We start from the raw sequence: 18,871 nt of genomic DNA, 5'->3' as shown, positions 1-18,871 counted from the left end.
ATCACTATCTCTATTTCTTGAATCAATTTAACTCTCTTGGAAGACACTATGCACTGGGTTCTATTAGAATGTTAGCAAATATATTTCTTCAGGGAAGGTTAAGATATTCAAGTGAACGGTATCACACTTCAATGTGTAATTTCCTTCTAGTCATTATTTAATCAATGGCATTATGCTGAGTGAACCTGTGGAAGATTCTTTTTTAAATTTCTTTTCCCATTACTATCATGAATGTGTATCATTTGGACTTTCCTCTTGGCAGCTTTAAAAGCGTCTAATCTCTTAATGGCATATCAGATCTGAACAGTATCTTTCCCCAAGGCCTCTCATTCTTTAGATTCCATTAACTCAAGTTTCTCTTTGTGGACAAAAAACTCATTCTGATTCGAATATAAAAGTCTTTGCAATTTGTATGTGTTATGTCTGAAACTGATTTTCCTACCATTCAGTTCATTTTCTTAAGTGCTGGATCAGCACTGTCTTGTGCATTGTAAGTGCTCACAAATGCTTGTCAAATTGAATTGGCACAGGATAGCAGTGATTAACTCCCGCATACAATAGAAAGCTTTGAAAATTTGCTAACAAAAATCTCACTAAGATCTTTGGTAGTAGAGGAAAAGCAATGGAAACAGGTGTAAGAAATACCGACAGTTTTATTTAAAAGAACTACATAAACAAGTTGAGTGCCCTAAAGTGAAGAATAATTAAGAATTTTGGTTCAATTTTATAAGGAAATACTATGCAGCTACTACTAATAATACTAAGAGTTTAAAATACTAGAAATATTGTAGTATAATGCTAGTTTTAAAAATAGCATGCTGATAATTTTACAATATAATTAAATGTATATGCATTCATAAAAACAGACTAAAATGCCAGAAAATGCACAAATGTTAATAATACTCACTTTTTAAAAATCTTTTCTTTTATGTATTTATTTTTCCCTTAACAGAGGTACTGGGGATTGAACCCAAAATCTTGTGCATGCCAAGCATGTGTTCTGCCACTGAGTCAAATGCCCCCCACCACCACAATATTTCACTTTTTAAGGTAAAATCAAAGGACTGTATTTTATTTCCTGTTGTATAGTATTTTTCCATTTTTTTTACTAGTATGTTTTACTTTGAGAAGAAATTTTTAAATTTAAATTTAAATTTAAATCTGGTGAATTTTTATATCCATGATTTTTAACAACATGGAATATTTGTGGGTTGTCAATATTTTAGTCATCTTTTTGGTATAAATATAGTGGGCAAATAGTAAATAGGGACAACAGAAATCTAAGTCTGTGGGAAATACATATTACAATTTTTAGACATAGACATATCCTGTTTCTCTCTCAAAAGTACTTTATATGTGTAATTACAAATGATTTAGCACATAGTATACAATAAAGAAATAATAAGTAAAGGGTTAGCAAACATCTTCTCTATGGAGTAGTTTAACCTTAGTATAACTTTATAGCTCTGTTTCTTATGCATGTAATAAATGTGGAATATCAATTGTGTTATTAGGAAATTTTGCTTGTTTGGAAAGTTCTGTTTGGCAAATGGCATTTGGACTTGGAAGAATGTGGAGGATTTATTAATATTTGGTGGAAGCCATCACTGGTGACTCTGCTGAGTGCAAACGAGCTCTGTCCCTTGCCGGGACCAGGGAAGTTACACCCATGCAACCTGCAGTATAATTGCTCTTATTTGTGAGAGAGGGCTTCTAGGCCTCAGTGGCTCCCGCATCCACCCATGTGATCTCTTCCCTTGGCAACTAAATTGTAACTCGAAATGCCAAAAGAAAGAGCCTCCAAACTGCTTTAGGAATGTAAGGACTCCTGTTGGAGAGAAAAATTAAATAATTTTTCAAGGTAGAAGGGATTTTAGAATGCACTTGATGCCTTCTATTTTAGAAAATCAACATCATATTTCATTTATGTTAATTTATCAATTTGATTCATATATATATGTGTGTGTGTGTACAGCAATGGCCCATACACATGTGTTCTAAGAAATTACAAATAAAATAGAAAAATGCATGTAACAAATATTTTCTGTTGTATATTTATATAAATCATTTTAAATACATAAGTGCTCTCAGTAGCTACTTATAAAGTAATTAATTTGTCTTTTTAATTTATCTGTTAGTTTTGCTATATTTTCTTAATGAAACCAACTGGAATTGAGCCAGCATTACCTCATTGCTTTCTGTTGAAAACAGACTTGTCTCTGATAGACAATTGTTCACAGATGAGTTCTTAAAAGCCCTAATGAAAAAGCAGTTTATAACTTCATCAGCTTATGAGTTTGAGCATTTTCCAAAGGAATTACCACATGAATATTTCAAATTATAGAATTATAAGTATGAAAAAATGTGGTGGAGACATTTCACTTCCAAAAACTGAAATTAGCTGTAAACGTGCTCAAAGCTGTAGAACAAAGGCAAGTGATGTTTTTTACCTTTTTTATTTTTATGATTCCAATGCCTCTTTCACTGGAGATCTATTTAAACACAACTCACATTAAACACAGAGTAGCAACGTGAATTCCATGTATAACCCAATTTTGTGTCATTATGGAAAATTGTAAAGAGCTGTTTGTCTATTAGAAATTAGTACTATACTAGGTGAACAATGTATGTTTAATAAAGTAAAATTTCTATACTTTTATACTATTTTTCTTTAATTATAATCTGTGAAACTGTTTGAATTTAGTGATATTAATATAGAGCTGTCTTTCTAAAGTCTGCTAATCTTAATACTAGATAAAACCTATTGATATAGCCACCCTATAATTATAACTACAGGTGCCTGTGGTAGACAGAAGATGTCTTAATCCTCAGAACCTGCAAATATATCATCTTGCATGGCAAAGGGATTTAGCAAATGTGATGAACCTAAGGACCCTGGAAGGGGGATATGTTCCTGGATCATCTAGCTGGGGCCAGACTTAATCACTAGCATCCTTATCAATGAAAGAAGGAGCAGGAGAGTCAGAGTCAGAGAGGGTGTAATGACAGAAGCAGAAGTGACAGAGGGAGAGGGAGACGAACAGGGAGTCAAGAGAGAGAGAGAGAAAAAGGAGAGAGATTTAAAGATGCTATACTGATGCTGATGTTGAAGATGGGGGAAGAGGTCCAAAGAATGAATGAAGGTAGCTTCTTAAAGCTGGAAAAGGCAAGAAAATGGGTTCTCTCCTACAGCCTCCAGAAGAAACACAACCCTGCTGACACTTGATACCTGGCTTTTAGGACTTCTGCCATCCAGAATTGTAAAATAAATCTATGTTGTTTTAAGCTGCTAAATTTTAGTAATTTGTTACAGCAGCAATAGTAAATTAATACAATATGGAAGAAGTAACTATTTTCTAGCAGAAATTTACCATAATGGAGGAGTACAGGTTGTGTGGGGAAAAGATCAGGTTTAAGTTATAAGATTGAGAGCCTTGGATTTATTAACAGCTATCTGTATGCCTTTATAAATTATATTATAAACAAGTTTGTGTCCTCAAATATTAAATACAAACTTCCTACCTTTTAGAATTTTTTGGAAAATCAAAATAAAACAATAAACATGATAATATTTTTCAAACTACAAAGTGTTATATAATTGTATGACCTAATATTGCTACTTATATTATTTAGATAATGAAACTTCTGATTTCAGTTTGAAAGCCTAAGTGTCTATCATCATTCATTTATTTGAGTCAACACTGATATTTTCTATTAAAATCTTTCATCGATTTGAAGTCTGTTTGCATTGTTACAGTGTTTGTCTCTGTAGTGTCACAATTTAATTAAAAATGTAGTTTATTTAATTTCAAGTTATGACACTAATGAAAGTACTACATAAGTACTACAAAGGAGGCCTCCTACTGTCATCAATATAAAATTTGGCAAAATGAAATGTATTATATATGGGATACGAAGTGACATTTTTCAGAAAAGGAAGAAGATATTATGTTTCCCAGAAAGGATTGGTGAAGAATTGTAAATAAGCTGTGGGTAATTTTCAAAAATAAAACAAATCATAATAGAAAAACAAAATGTTAAGAGATAAAAGAAAGAACGTCACAGGTATTTTTCAAGTCAGAAACAGACATGAAGATATAGAAGGAATGTTTAGAGTTTATCATAACAAATGTGGAATGGTGAGAGAATGTATTAGTTTCCTATTTCTGCCTCAAAAATCATCACGATTAAATGGATTGAAATGACACAAGTTTATTAGTCATGGGTCCTTTGGTCAGGCACAGAGTGGCTGTGTTCTCTGTTCAGGGCAGACAAGACTGAAATCAAGTGTCAGTCAAAGTTGACCTGCGTTTTCATCCCAGGGCCCTGGGGGAAAATCTGCTTCCAAGTTAATTCTTGTTGTTGGCAGAATTCACGTCTTGGTGGTTGCAGGGCTGAGATAGCTGCTTCCTTGCTGGTTGTCACCCAGACACTTCCCTGAGGTGTGAGAGGCTGCTGCATTCTTGCGATGGAGTCCCTACCCCTTCAAAGCCCCCAGCTGAGAATTTCTCACATGCCAAATTCTGCTTATTGTTCACGTCTGTGACTTCCTCTTAGACAAGCCAAATAAAACTGTTTTTAAAGGGCTTATAGGATTACATTAAGCCTAATGAGATCATCCTAAAGTCAACTAATTTGGGATCTTAATTGCATCTGCAAAATCACTTCACAGTAGAATAGAGATTAAGGCATGATTGAATAACAGAGATGTGTGTGCAGAAGGGGCTAGGAATCTTGAGGGTCATTGTAGAATCCTACCCATCACAGGAATAAAGCAAAGATGATATTAAAAAGGAGATGCATTACTCTTAAGGACAGAAAGTCTTGAATATTATGTTAAAATGCTTGGATTCTATTCTATAATTATATAAAACTGGATCAATAACCCTCCTGTATATTGTTTTATGAAGCTTTTAAGGAAGATCTGCAATTTTAAATGACTTGAAAAATGTCTGATTCAGCAAATGCTTCCCTTCTTTTTCTTTCCAGTGATCAAATAAGAAGACAAAACATTAAGAAAAAATAAAAATAATGAATGTTCTCCAAACCAAGAAAATGAGACAGAAGTGGACTCAAATGTTTGAAGATCCAGGTTATAAGGACAATGAGATTGAACTGACAGGAAATACAGATGTGGGACATGGCCATGCAGAACACTGAAGTAATTGTGTTGATTCCAAAGGAAAATTCTGAGAATCTGCAAGTCAGTGGACAAATACAAAAATGATGAGTGGTCTTGATGTAATTATCAGACTAATTGAAAAACTGGATTCTGAACAGCTAGACCAGTGGACTTCATCCAGCAAAATAAAGACCTCTTACTTCAGCAAAGAAAGAGGAGGGTACCCCCTCCAGGTAGTCACCATAAAATCACCCCAGATGGAAACAGGCCTATAAACACCCTGTGCCAATAAACACAAAGCCCAGAATCTGCACTCAGTTCAAGGAGGGGATACACTGAAAACTAATTTATAGATTTCATCTCTCTGTACTGACGAGCCTAGTCCTTCCAGAGAAAATAAGTAACACATTACATATAAAGAAGTGAGAATGAAACGGAGATAACCAGTAACACTGAATGATTGAACCCCCCACCCCACACCAAAAAAGCTACTGATACATATTTCTAAAGGAAAATTACTTGAATCCAGAATTTTACATACTCAGGCAAAAGTTGAGAGAAAAAATATTTTGAAACATGCCAGAGCGAAAAAAAAATGCTACCTGATTATCATCAATATGATCTTTTGGCAGGATAAACCACAGTAAAAGAAAAAGAAGTAGCTACGAAAGGACAACATGAAATATAAGAAATCGGCAGCAGTCGCGTGCTATCAAAGAGAGTCAAAGAAAGCGCACGGCAGTTAAAAGGAGCCCTTTGAATCTCGAAGGCAGGGATCGTCTCTTTCAAGCAGCAGGATTTAGTAACAAAGGATAACATTCCCTTCTTTATGTCTTCAGTTGTAACTCGACTCTGTAAAAAGTCCTAACTGAATCATAACATACATATTGGTGCTGGGCATAAAATGATTCGACATAAAAACAGTGCATTGAAGACTTAATTCTGGTTGTAGAATGAAATACATTTAATGGTGTTCTTTTAACAGTTTTAAACTGTCTAACTTACAAAAACTTTGAAGTAAGGAAAAAGTTAAAATGCAAGCAGACTAAGTTCTTTATCTTTTATATCAGTGGGTCAGTATATAATGTCTAATGCTGACGAATCAAGAAATAAATAAGGAAGAAAAACACTTTAAAATTACAAAAAACTACTAGATACCATATGGGTAATAGTGTATTTAATAAAAATTGTAGGTGGATAGAGGAAAGTAGAAATTAAAAATACTAAATTCTTCATCTTTCATCGTAGTATATCAAAGATCAGTCTAAAATTAATAAATCAGTAAAAGAAATGGTTAAACTCGGTTAGCTCTCAGATCTGGGAATGAGATGAAGAGATAAGGTCAGAATTTTTAATATAGTTCTCGACCATTCTGTATGTTATAATTATTTTTACATATTCTATTAACAATTTTAAAATCTGTTTTACATTTTAAAATAACTCACAAATATAAATGGTCAAGAGAAAACAAGAAATCCAGGACTTAATTTTATTATCCCTTTTAGAGAGTTATACATATTATAAGATTTTAATTCTTGCTAAGCTAATAAAGCTTTTCCTCATTGACTAAAAGTAGATTTTACACCTTTGGAAAATGTAATGCTGTAATCATGCTTGTGAACCTCAATGTATATTTACTTATAAATGCCAAGCCATGGTCAAAAAAAAATAAACTGGTTAACTAGTATCTGAACCTCCATATTATATAATTAGACAATGGTTTATAATATGGGACTGGATTCTAACATATTATTGCTTAAACTCCTCATTCTTACACTTTTTAGCTGTGTAATCAGTTTTCTTAGTTGTAAGATGGATATAATAATGATGCCTACTTGATACAGTTGTGGTAAATATTAAAGGAATTAAAGCATTCAAAACATTTAGCACAATTTCTGGCTTAGAGTAAGAGCACTGGAATGCTACAAACTTGTATACTATACCTGTAGTGACCATCATGCTATAAGCCTGGGTTTCTAGTTACTTGTATTTAATGAGCATTAAATCAGACATATGAATTGCTGGCAGGGTGTAATAGAGAATAAGAAAAAATAGAAGGGGTTGATAAAACCAGAAGAAGATGGATCTTCATATTAGGGAAACAGACCTGTTAGGGTACTAGGATTTGGCCAAGCTGTAGCCAGTGGCAATTGAAAACTCTTAAGAAAATCTCTCCTAATGGCAGGTATTCCTTCTTTGTTATGGCTGGATAATATTCTATGGTTGTTTCCATTCCTGGCTATTGTGAATAATGCTGCAATGAGCATGGAATGCAGGTATCTTCTCAGAAATACAGATTTCATTTCCTTTGCATATCTACCTGGGAGTGGAATTGCTGAGTCAAGTGGCAGTTCTATTTTTAATTTTTTGAGAGATCTCCATATTGTTTTCCATAGTAGCTGCACCAATTTATATTTTCACCAGCAGTGTACCAGGGTTCCCTTTCCTCCACACCCTTGCCAACACTTGTCATCTCTTGTCTTTTTGATAACAGCTGTCCTCACAGATGTGAGGTGATATCTCATTCTGGTTTTGATTTGCATTTCCTTGATGATAGTGCTATTTGCAACAGCCTGGATGAACCTGGAGGATATTATGCTAAATGAAGTTAAGTCAAATACAGAAGGACAAATACTATATGATCTCACTTCTATGAGAAATCAAAAAAAAAAAAAAAGCTTAACCCATAAAAATGAAGAGTAGAATGGTGGTTTCCAGGGACTGGGTGGTGGGGGAAATGGGGAGATGATGGTCAAAGATGTAAATTCAGTTATGTAGAATGAATATGTTCTGAAAATCTAACATACAACATGGTGATAATAGTTAATAATATTGTAATACTATATTGTATACTTGAGGTTTGCTAACAGAGTAGATCTTAAATGTTCTCCCCACAGAAAAAGTAACTATGCAAGATGATGGATGTGATAATCAACTTGATTAGGTAATCACTTCACAGTGTCTGCCTATATTAAATCATCATGTTATATGCTTTAAAAATATCACATTGTAGATCCTCAATATATACAATTTTTATTTGTCCATAATACCTTAATAAGCCTGGAAAATTCCTAATAAAGTGCCTTTGACTTATGTATAGAGAATATTGCTCACTGCATGGGGGACAACTCAGACACAATCTTTTTTTATCTGATCCGATTTGGTATAATGAATTTTTTTTCTGCAATCAGAAGTCACCAGAAAGAAAGAATTTGATGTAATGCTTTTAAACTCTGCAATTGTGCACTCCTTAGCTGAGCTTCCTGGTCAGAGTAAAAGGTAAAGTGTTAGGACAAATGGCAGTGAAAAACAATGACAAAATTATGTCAAGTGAATTTCATGCAGTTCACAAAATTGGCTTTAAGCATATAGCATAGCTAATGACAAAGGAAACAAGGTCATTTACAAATGTCATGGTTTCTATAAGGTAAAAAGAACAAAAACACTCAGAAGTTCAACTCCACCTGAATCTCTGACCGGATCAGCATTTCTCATTTAAACTGCCATGAACAGGACCCTGAATGAAATAATCAGCTACATCCCGGACACAAGAACCACAGCAAAACACAACACACCTTCAGAGACCAGGTGACCAAATTAGTGTAAGTCACTTTCTGTACTGTCTTTGAGTACATTTGGGGGAAAAAGGTAGTCAAATGTGTGTATAATTTGGAGATATTTAATAAATCAATGTAAGTATACAAACGGAAAATAAGATAAAGTGTCATGCAATATTTCACACATACACGGATAAATTACTGCAAATCTCACTTCTATTTTAGAAATCTGCCGTTGTAACATAAATTCCAAGACAAAACTCTGTAGGAAACAAAACATAAAAAAGGAAAAATAATAAAAGAAACAAACTCATTACCTCCATGATTATTTGTGGATATGAACAGTTTTCTAGAGTTTACGATAATATTTAGAGCAACAATACTCATTGATAGTTTGTTAAATAACAAGTCTTTCGTACCATAGCAACTGATTGATGACCTTAGGAACGAGTACCTAGAGTGACAGCCATGAAAATTCACCATTCAGTGTCCTGCTGGGGGAAGCATAACTGATCCATGGCCCCAGCTGCTCGCCATGAAGGATGATCACCGTGTTCACGCAGAGGTTCTGCTTCCTACCAGCTGCCGTAAGTCTATGACAGAGCCTGGCATCAGCACTACTGCAGGCCCACTCCTGCAAGAGCTGGAACTTCTGTAACGGCTACCTTTGGCTTACATGAGCCTGGCCAAAGCTCTCATGATGTTCTGCCCCAGTCTTAGACTCTGTCCACCCAATTCTTTTCCCCCATCCTTAACAGGTTTCAGACTTTCACTGTGGCCTGAAGTTTCCTCCTACCAGAATTCTCTGCTTCTCTCTTCTTTATCATTTATAGTCATTTCTTCCAAAAAATATCTTGAAAATCAAATCCAGTCTTATAGTGAGCTGCATGAAAAATTCAAACAAGCTCAAGTTATGCCAGCAGTGAGAAAGCAGATGGGTAAGATGGAGCGTTTTAACTGGTTCAATCACTGCTTGGTGGGTAATCAGTGTGGGAGGTACAGAACTTCTTGGCACCAAGTAGGCTCTTAATTGCTAACAGTTTCCTCCCCGGGTAAGTGGAATACCCTTGACACTACAATGGTTCAAGCATTTGAAAATACGGAGTGAATTATTCCTACAAGGACAGCATCATTGCTGGTTACAACTGAGTTACACTGAAGTTCTACAATAGAATAAAGAAAAACTGAGATGCAGTAACAACAGTGAAAGGCAATGTGTAAGAGCCAAGATGACTTCATCTCCTGTAGCTGTGTACTGTAGAGTGAACTAGACTGAAGTAAATGACGATTCAACATGCAAACATATTTTTCTTTATACTTTTAGTTGTAGAACACAGATTCACCTAAAGTATTCCAATAAATATTCTGTACTTTAAACACACGCACGCGTGCGCGCACGCACACACACACACAAATTTCAATGCTCCAGAACCTGTCCATCTGCATTAGAGCACCTAAGAAAAACACCATGCTTTTGGAAAATAAATGGGACTAATCCATTCACAAACTCCTTGCTTGCATTTAGCAAGAAACACAAACAGAAATTTTATTTTTATTTTTATCTAATCTATAAAAAAGAGATTTTAGAAATAACAGATACACTTAACATGCTTTAAAAATCTGAGGGACTCATACTGACCTCACTGAGTGATCTCTGTATGTCAACTGAAAAGCTAAAATTTGATTCTTATAAATAGTCACACACACACACACACACACACACACACACACAAATATACACACACACTTTACATTTAAATGTACATTAAAAGATTGTATGAAGTTAAAATTGCAAATAGATTAGTTTGAATAAAGTGGAATTCCATTTAAAATGATTAATATTAACAATGAATTAAGTCCTTTGACACGATGATTTTCCTTATATAAAAGTACTGAGTAACCTTAATTTCACAACTATAAACAATGGTTATCTAAAAAATATAAAATTAAACAACTAAATATTTAGTTCAAAAAGTAAAGTGCTTAACCCCAAACATAAGGCCAATTAATTATAATACCATAATCACAGACATTACTGTAAAATAGTTATTCAATCAGAACCTTACCATTTTTATATATGTAAAAAATGTATAATGGAGGACACAAAAATTTTACATTTATAAAACTGGAAATGACTCAACATGGAAGTATTTTTCATAAATATTTCTTCCATTGGGAGAAAAAAGAAGAGTTAGGTTATGAAATGATAATAAAAATTAGCCTTTCTTACTATACTTAAGAAGCTTACATCCTATATGAGAATTTCCAAACTCTATCTTTACAAGCCACCTAAATTCAGTCTGAAACAAGGTAAAATAAAAACAAATGGAACAGTTTTTCCAAATGCTTCTTCAGTCTCTTCATGCTCTCCTTTACTGTCTATAAAGATTTCTTGTACTATACGAGGAATTTTCTATTGAATATGAAATCTTTATCATCTCTCTAGGCTTGATTTAGGTATGAATTGGAAAGAAAGTTTAGATTAAAAAAATAAGTTATTTTGGAGCTGGTATTCTATAGTCCTTAAGGAAGTGGTAGAGCAAATTTTCAACAGAGACTTCAAACCAAAGAACTATTGAACTGGAAGAGAGTAAAAATACAAAAGTTCTTTGCTAGTCATCGCTGCTTTATGCACTATTAGTGTAGCTTTCTATTTTTTTGCAGATTATGTGAAGGGTGAGAATTAATTGTATTAATTAACCAGTGTTCAAACATCTTTGCAAAAGCAGACTCAAAGCATAATTTGGTGACTTCCTTATGCTCTCTCTCCTTCTTTAGTATCAGTACATCACTAATGCTCATTAACCATGGGATAACACAAGTTTAAGCATTTGCTAGTATAAAATATTTTTTATATTAAATTAAAATAATAAAATATTTAAATGCTTTATGATTTGTATCCAAAATATACGATGAATTCTTAAACCTCTTCATTAAGAAAACAAAAAATTTAATTTAAAAAATTGGCAAAAGATCTGAAAACACATCTCACCCAAAAGGATAATATAGATGACAAATAAGCATATGAAAATATGCTCAGTATCATTTATCACTAGGGATCTGCAAAACAAACAACAGTGAGACACCACTGCACATCACTGCAAATGCTAAAACACTAAAACCTGACAATGCCAAACACTGATGAGGATTTAGAACGACAGAGCCGCCTCTTCACTGCTGGTGGGGACTGACACTTTGGAAGGCAGCTTAGTGGTTTCTTACAAAACTAAACACATTCTCAGCATATAATCCAGCAGTTGTTTTCCTTGGTATTTAGCCAAAGAAGTTGGAACTCTCACTCATTGCTGAAGGGAATGCAACATTGTGCAGCCACTTGGGAATACAGTTTGCAGTTTCTTAGAGAGTTAAACACGGTCTTACTTTACAACTCAGCAATCACGCTCCTCCGTGTTTACCAAATTCAGTTGCAGTATATGTCCAGTTAAAAATCTGCACACAGATATGTGTAAAGAGCTTTATTCATAATTGCCAAAAACTGGCAGCAACCAAAATGCCCTTTACTAGATGAGTGGATGAAAAACTGTGTTATATCCATACAATGGAATATTATTTCATAATAAAAAGAAATGAGCCATCAAGTCACTAACAAATATGGAGGAAAATTAAATACATGTTGGTAAAGAAAGAAGCCAGTTGGAAAAGGCTATATACTGTATGATTCCAATTATATAACATTCTTTAAAAGACAAAACTATAGAAAACAGTAAAAAAAACCCAACAACTCAGCAGTCACCACACATTCAAGGGGAGGAGGAGAGGGACGAAGAGGTGGAGCATGGGGGCATTTTCAGTGCAGGGAACTAGTCAGTGTGATACTCAGACGGTGGATATATGACATCATGTATTTTCCAGAACCCAGAGAACTTTACGACGCAAAAGAGTAAACCTTAACAGATGTGAATTTAAAGAAATCATTTAGGAAGTCAGGCATCTAAGAAAAGAATTCAGACTGTGACAAGAAAATCCAACTGTATTATAAATGTTTGAAACAACCTCGCTGAAGGGGTGTGGGAGAAGGTGCTGACCTAAGTAACTTTGGTAGTTAATGAAGTCTGGACGCCTACAGGTAGAAGGAACTGCGTAAGTGCTGCATTTTAGTTAACAGAGTTCTGGAATTGAACAATTACGTAAATAGATCACAGACAGTGAGAACCAAGTGTCTCACTGCAAAGTGGAAATATACAGATAAACAAAAGGAATAGCCTAGAATGATCCACATCTTAAAAGATTATAATTAGAGGTCAGTATAAACATAGATTCAGCCTAACATAAATCCAGATAGTTATATAAAGAAATAGAGTATAAAAAAATAGGAATTTATACTTACGTAAATTAACATGGGTTACTATATACACATATATCTCTGTGTTAATTGTTGGCTGAAAAGGCTAGGAGCATTGACGCTTAGCTAGGAAGGGGCAGAACCAGAGCCCAGATCTTGGTTTCTAATACTATCTTCCAATCGAAGACATCAGGGCCCCTCAGAGCAATGGCGGATTCTAGGTCAGGGCAGGAAATAATAAAGAAGAGCATGGATCATTCGAAAGTTAGGAAGTACTGAAAACAAAGAAAGAAGCACACACACACACACATAAAAAACAACGATGGGAGTACTGGGATATGTCAAAGAAACACAAGAGCCAGTTGAAAGAGCTCCCAATAAGCTGGAATAATTTGAGCAAGCACATAAGGCAGTATTAGGTTACAACCCGAAGTATAAAACAAACGTCCATACTGATGTAAATAAATGACTGGATAAATAAATAAATATAGTAGAAGGGTCGTGTCCCATGTAGCAAAATTCCAAAATGATTTATGCAGATACTTTCTCTTGAGGTGGTGGGTCATAACACCCCATTAATTAGGTGTGCATTGTACAGAGTGATTCCATCCCAAAGATTACGGCATGGGAAGGGGGAAGGGGGGCGAGAAGAGTAAAATTACATCAGGGAAACCTGACAAACTTGACCTCACCCAGGTGCTCAAGTCAAAACCGACTCGTGATAATTCCTGATGATAGCATGTACCTTTGAAATGATATCACAAAACGACTCTTTTCCTCTGTTCTATTCCTCCCTCCCCAAAACATAACCCAGTCTGATCATAAAAAAGGAATAATAAGGAAAATCCCAGTTGAGGGAAATTATACAAAATACCTAACCAGCACTCTTCAAAACTGTAAAAATCATCTAAAAAATAAGGAAAGCCTAACAAACTGTCACAGCCAAGTGATGCCTAAGGAGACATGACAGTTACATGTCATGTGCTATCTTGGATAGGATCCTGGAACAGAAAAATTTTAGGTGAAAACCAACAAAATAAGAATAAACTAGCATATCTAGTGCCCAGGTTTTTAGTTAATAATAGTAATAGATCAACGTTGTTTCCCATTGATTGTAGCAAACGTACCGCACTAACGTAAGATGTCAGTAACAGGAGGAATTGTGAGAAGATGGCATGTATTTGGGAAAGCTCTGTACTATCCGCTCAGTTGTTTTCTTTATAAATCTAAAACTGTGCTATGAATAAAAGAGTTTATTAATAGTAACAGATTGAGGGAAAAGATACTTGGAAGAAAATACCTCATGTTTAGAAATCACAAACATAAATAACTTGGGCGTTAAAAGTAACTTTATTCGAAAATATTTAGAGAAGAAGTGAAAATGCTATATAGCAAACAGCAACATCTACCGCATGAAGCAAAAACAGGAAAAGAATCTTTTGCTTAAATGTCTGTATTAGAAACTGAGAAAGGCTAAAACATGATATTGCTAAAACGTTTCTAAGGAAGGGATAAAAGATAAGAAAAGTAAATTCAAGAAAAGAGAAGAAAGAAAGTAGTTAAGTATGAAAGAAGAAATTAAAGATACAGCAATAGTGTTTGAGGGTCAGGAGGGGCTTCGTCTATGAAGCCAAAATTGGTTCTCTGAAAGGGCTAATGACTTGGCAAATGTGGCAAGTTTGTCAAAAAGATTGAGAATGATAATCCAGAAGAAAAATGTTATGTACAGCTCTACATCAAAAAAAAAAAAAAAAGAAACTTACACAAAATGGACAAATTTCAGGCAATACTACTTTGTAAAACTAACTCAGAGGCAAATGAGCATTCCCTCCCTGCCACTCGCAAACATGGACCACCACAAATAAAACAAAGAAATGAATGAACCAGCAATATATTTAAAGTCCAAATATCAAAGGAACAAATAATTCTAACCTTGCACAATCATCCTGGAATACAGAAAAAGAGGGAACATTTCTCATCCCGTCCTATAGCCTGTCTAGATCAGTTTGAAGAAGAAAAATTACAAGATAATCATATGCATAAACATAGGTGAAAATACTGTAAAAATGTTTGCTAGCATATATTAAACAATAATACAACATGAACAATTTTAGGATTTTATTCTAGGATTTCAAGATACAATTAACATGAAGAAATCAATTACTAAAACACAACACATCTAGAAATTAGTTGAGATGAGTAATAATCATCTTAGCAAATATGAAGTGCATATAAAATTTACCAGCCATTCCTAGCAAAACGCTTAGCAAGAAAGGAATGAAAGGAAACCTCCTCAGTCTGACAAAGGGTATCAAATGCAAGCTCATCACAAACATCAGTTCTAATGGTGAATTTAGATATCGCTCCAGTATTTTATGAGCAAGGACTACTTTTTTCCCCACTCTATTAACTAGCTAGACTAGTAAGCAAAAAACCCAAAATATATTTTTTAAAGAAAACCATTGAAACTGTCATTGATAGATCATGTTTTGTCTATGTGTAAATAAATATATATGGTTAAGTGGTAGGTTTTTCAGAATAAAAGAACTTGTGACCCAGTCAGATCTTCCTACAAACATGCTAATGACAGACCTCCTGACAAACAAGCTCACAGTATTTATTAGTAGTAGAGTCCTTATTTACAGAATGCTTTCAGCAGGATACATCTGATTTTTCTAGTATTGGTCACAGCAAACAAAGCGGGAATCTATTGATCTAAGAAGCTGACTCTCTGCAGAATGTCAGATAAATTCTGTCATTATCTGAGTACAACATGAAGATGTTTCATGACCTGAATGGTCCTTTGTGTGTGAGTGATGTGAATCACACGTATTACTTGGATCTCATATATAAGTTGGGACACAGATGCCTCCTGACATGGAAATAAAGGACTTGGGGAGCTGTGTTTGGGGCCCCAGAACTCTCCCTCCTTCGCCTATGGTACCTAAGTACTTGCATTCCTGAAATTATTAGTAGTGATGTATACTAGCTAAGACTTTTGTTTTGTGAGTCTGGTTTGACAATCCAGTTATTTGTATTATCTCAAACACTCAAAATTCTGCACAAAGCTTATGAAAATTAATAAGGTATTGCAAATGGCACTGCAGTGTCCTGCTGTTAATAAACTTTAGTTTTCTGGTCTTCTGATCATATGTTCTCATAGTAGAAATAACTCAATACATTTTTACATTACCACAATGTATATTTCTGACCTACCGTTTTTATATTCCTAAAGAATAGAGAATTACAGATTTTAAAAAAGGGGGAAGGTTAATGTCCACATAGACAAAAGTATATAGCAAAACCAGATATATACTGTGAAGAGGGTGTGAACTGAAGATGAAATTAAGGTTTACTTGCTTTTTCATAATGAGATTACTGAGCACTTTAAAATTGGACTCAGAAGAAAATGAAGATGTAAGTTAAGTTCCATGGTGTTTCTTTGTGAGAGTTGAGAACTTCAAGCATATTGTCTCCTGGTTCAGAATCATTTTAATTAAGCGACCTGGGAGCCTTCTGGGAAAGATTAGCCACAGAATTAAAACTGCTTTTAGACTAGTACCGAGTGAGAAAACAGTCAGCAAAATTCCCTTCGAATGAATTTATCGTGTTGTTTATATCTGTTTCTGTTTTAATGAACACCTAGCTGCATAATTTTTTTTTAGTAATCTCTCTGCTTTTGTTAATGATTCAGTATTCAACATGAACATCGCACTGGGATGTTCTAACTTAACAAAGCTCTGCAAATGATTTACTAGTATTTTCAGCTCATCATTATTGCTATGTGTCAAACAGAGCATCTGGAAAGATTGCTTAACTCCAGTTTTAATCATGTTTCTGTTTAGTTTGATGTTATTTTTAAAATTCAAATGAAATAATATTTTATCCACATTAAGATTCTACAGAAGGAAATGGAATCATTACCAGTGTAGAAGAGATTCTGTGTGAATAGAAAATTTGCTAAATCCAATATGTATTTACATGAATCCTTTTATTTTAAAAGTTAAGTAAGAGGTACTCTGATGAGAGAGAAGAAAAAAATGATCCGCATTTTTAATACCAGATTATTAAGGGATTTTTTTTTTTTTTTTACTATAGTCACCATGCTATCCACTATATCCCCAGGACTTACTAGTTTTATAACTGGAAAAAACTTTAGAAGTATTTAATGAGCAAGTGAATTAATGAAGAAAAAGAGGTAATTAAAAAGTACATTATAAAACATTGTGAAAATAAGTTGAAAGAGTTGATTTCAGAGGTTTGCAGAAGTATTTTGATCAGTTCACAGGTTAAAGAAAGATAAACAATGGAAGACTTTAGAAAACCGCAAGGTAATACGTATAATTGGATCTATTGTTATAGGTAATTCAATCTATTGTTATGTATGAAATGTAAGGTTCTCTTTTAGATTAGTTGACTGGTCAGAATCTTCTCAGTCATGACAGAGGGGCAGGGGCAAGATGGTGTAATAGGAAGACCCAGAGTTCTCATGCTCCCACGAACACAAAAACCACAACAACCTACAGAACAACTCTTTCCCCAAATGACCTAAAGATTAGCAGAATGGCTCTTCTTCTACATCTAAGGGTATAAGGAAAAAAACACAGCGAAATGGGTAGGAGGGGAAGAGGAGCGATGTAGACAGGGCTCGCGTCCCCTGCAGGCGACCCAAAAGAGGAAGGGGATGTCACAAACTCAGAAGTCTTCCCTAAGGAGTGAGGGGTCAGAGCCCCGCCTTGGGCACCTCAGCCCGGGATATATGAGAAGCCCCATCCCACCCACTTTCAAGGCGGCTGCCACCAGTATATCCTGGGAGAAGCCCTGGACAGTGCTGGGTTCCAGTTCCAGCGCCTCCAGCTCCGGCCCCACCACAACCCAAGAAGTAGCTGCCAGTGCGCCCCGGGAGACGTCCCCGCAGCGCCAGCTCTGGCTCTTACTCCTCCAGGCAGCGGCTGCCGGTGCAGCCCAGCAGAAGCCTTGGCTCACACTGACCTCCAGCATAAGGTCCCGGTTCCAGCCCCCGCACCCTGTCCCAGGCCGCCAAGATGACAACCTGGGCACATCCCCGAAGAAGCCTTGGCCTGTGCTCGCTTCAGCTCCCGCCGGGCTGGGAAAGCCACTGGACACACACAGACCGCACAGGGAGCCTCCTTACACGAGGACGCACCTTCAAGACCAGGAGGGTTAACGGTTCTGGTTAATTTCATACAAAGTCAAATGAAGAAAGAAAGCAGAGGATTATGTTCCTAATGAAGAACAAGATAAAACCCCATAAGACGCCTAATGAGACAGATAGGTAGCTTACCAGCTATTTTATAATTTTCTTGAAATGTATTATAAATAATACAGAGTTTTTATTTTGGAAAATCTTCATCCTATTTATTCATGCTCAAAATGCTGGATAAAATGAGAGGAAAATCACATCCCAGGTCGCATTACTTATAATAAATGATGCATAATGATTTTTTATTTTGCTATTCATATTAACATGTGATGAAATGGCCCCATTTTAATTAGGGGAATATAAAATTACTATGTCCTATAATGGAAGTTTTGCTGCGATCTCAACTATGAATCTATGTGGATGAAAACAATCAGTCCAAACTTCAAATATTTGGAATATTTATATTGATTTCAATAAAAGTCTACTTCAATAAAAGTCTTTTTACTTTTTACTACTTCAAAAAAAGTCTTTCAATATAGTGCTTTTTCAACATTAAGATTTCCACTAGACAAATATAAACAGATGATTAGCTTAATATATTAATTGCACTTAATAAAAGCTAAAGAATGGAATATTTTATTCTAAGAAAGTGGTTGCAAGTGATAAATCTTAGATGATGGTTTCATTTGTATTATAAAACATTTTAAAGATATTCTCCACAAATT

At 34.9% G+C, this 18,871-nt stretch overlaps 1 protein-coding gene and 1 long non-coding RNA gene across 5 annotated transcripts in view; one reads left to right on the top strand and one right to left on the bottom strand.

The window, feature by feature from the left end:
• LOC116280595 (uncharacterized) overlaps positions 1-6,809 on the top strand; it is a 559,775-nt gene extending 552,966 nt beyond the window's left edge. For 2 of the 4 annotated variants that reach the window (XR_012072734.1, XR_012072735.1), the window contains 2 exons: positions 953-1,050; positions 4,990-6,809. This is a non-coding gene — a long non-coding RNA (uncharacterized lncRNA). Of the gene's footprint in view, positions 1-952; positions 1,051-2,796; positions 3,488-4,989 lie in introns of those variants that run through there. The other 2 variants (XR_012072737.1, XR_012072738.1) reach the window with 2 other exon arrangements.
• ZNF804A (zinc finger protein 804A) overlaps positions 1-18,871 on the bottom strand; it is a 247,400-nt gene that overhangs the window by 11,326 nt on the left and 217,203 nt on the right. The window lies entirely within an intron of this gene.

Source organism: Vicugna pacos, chromosome 5 (assembly GCF_048564905.1).
Source record: "Vicugna pacos chromosome 5, VicPac4, whole genome shotgun sequence".
NCBI classification, from domain to species: Eukaryota; Metazoa; Chordata; class Mammalia; order Artiodactyla; family Camelidae; genus Vicugna; species Vicugna pacos.
The sequence above is the reverse complement of the archived record's forward strand: the minus strand, read 5'-3'. Positions and strand labels throughout refer to the sequence as shown.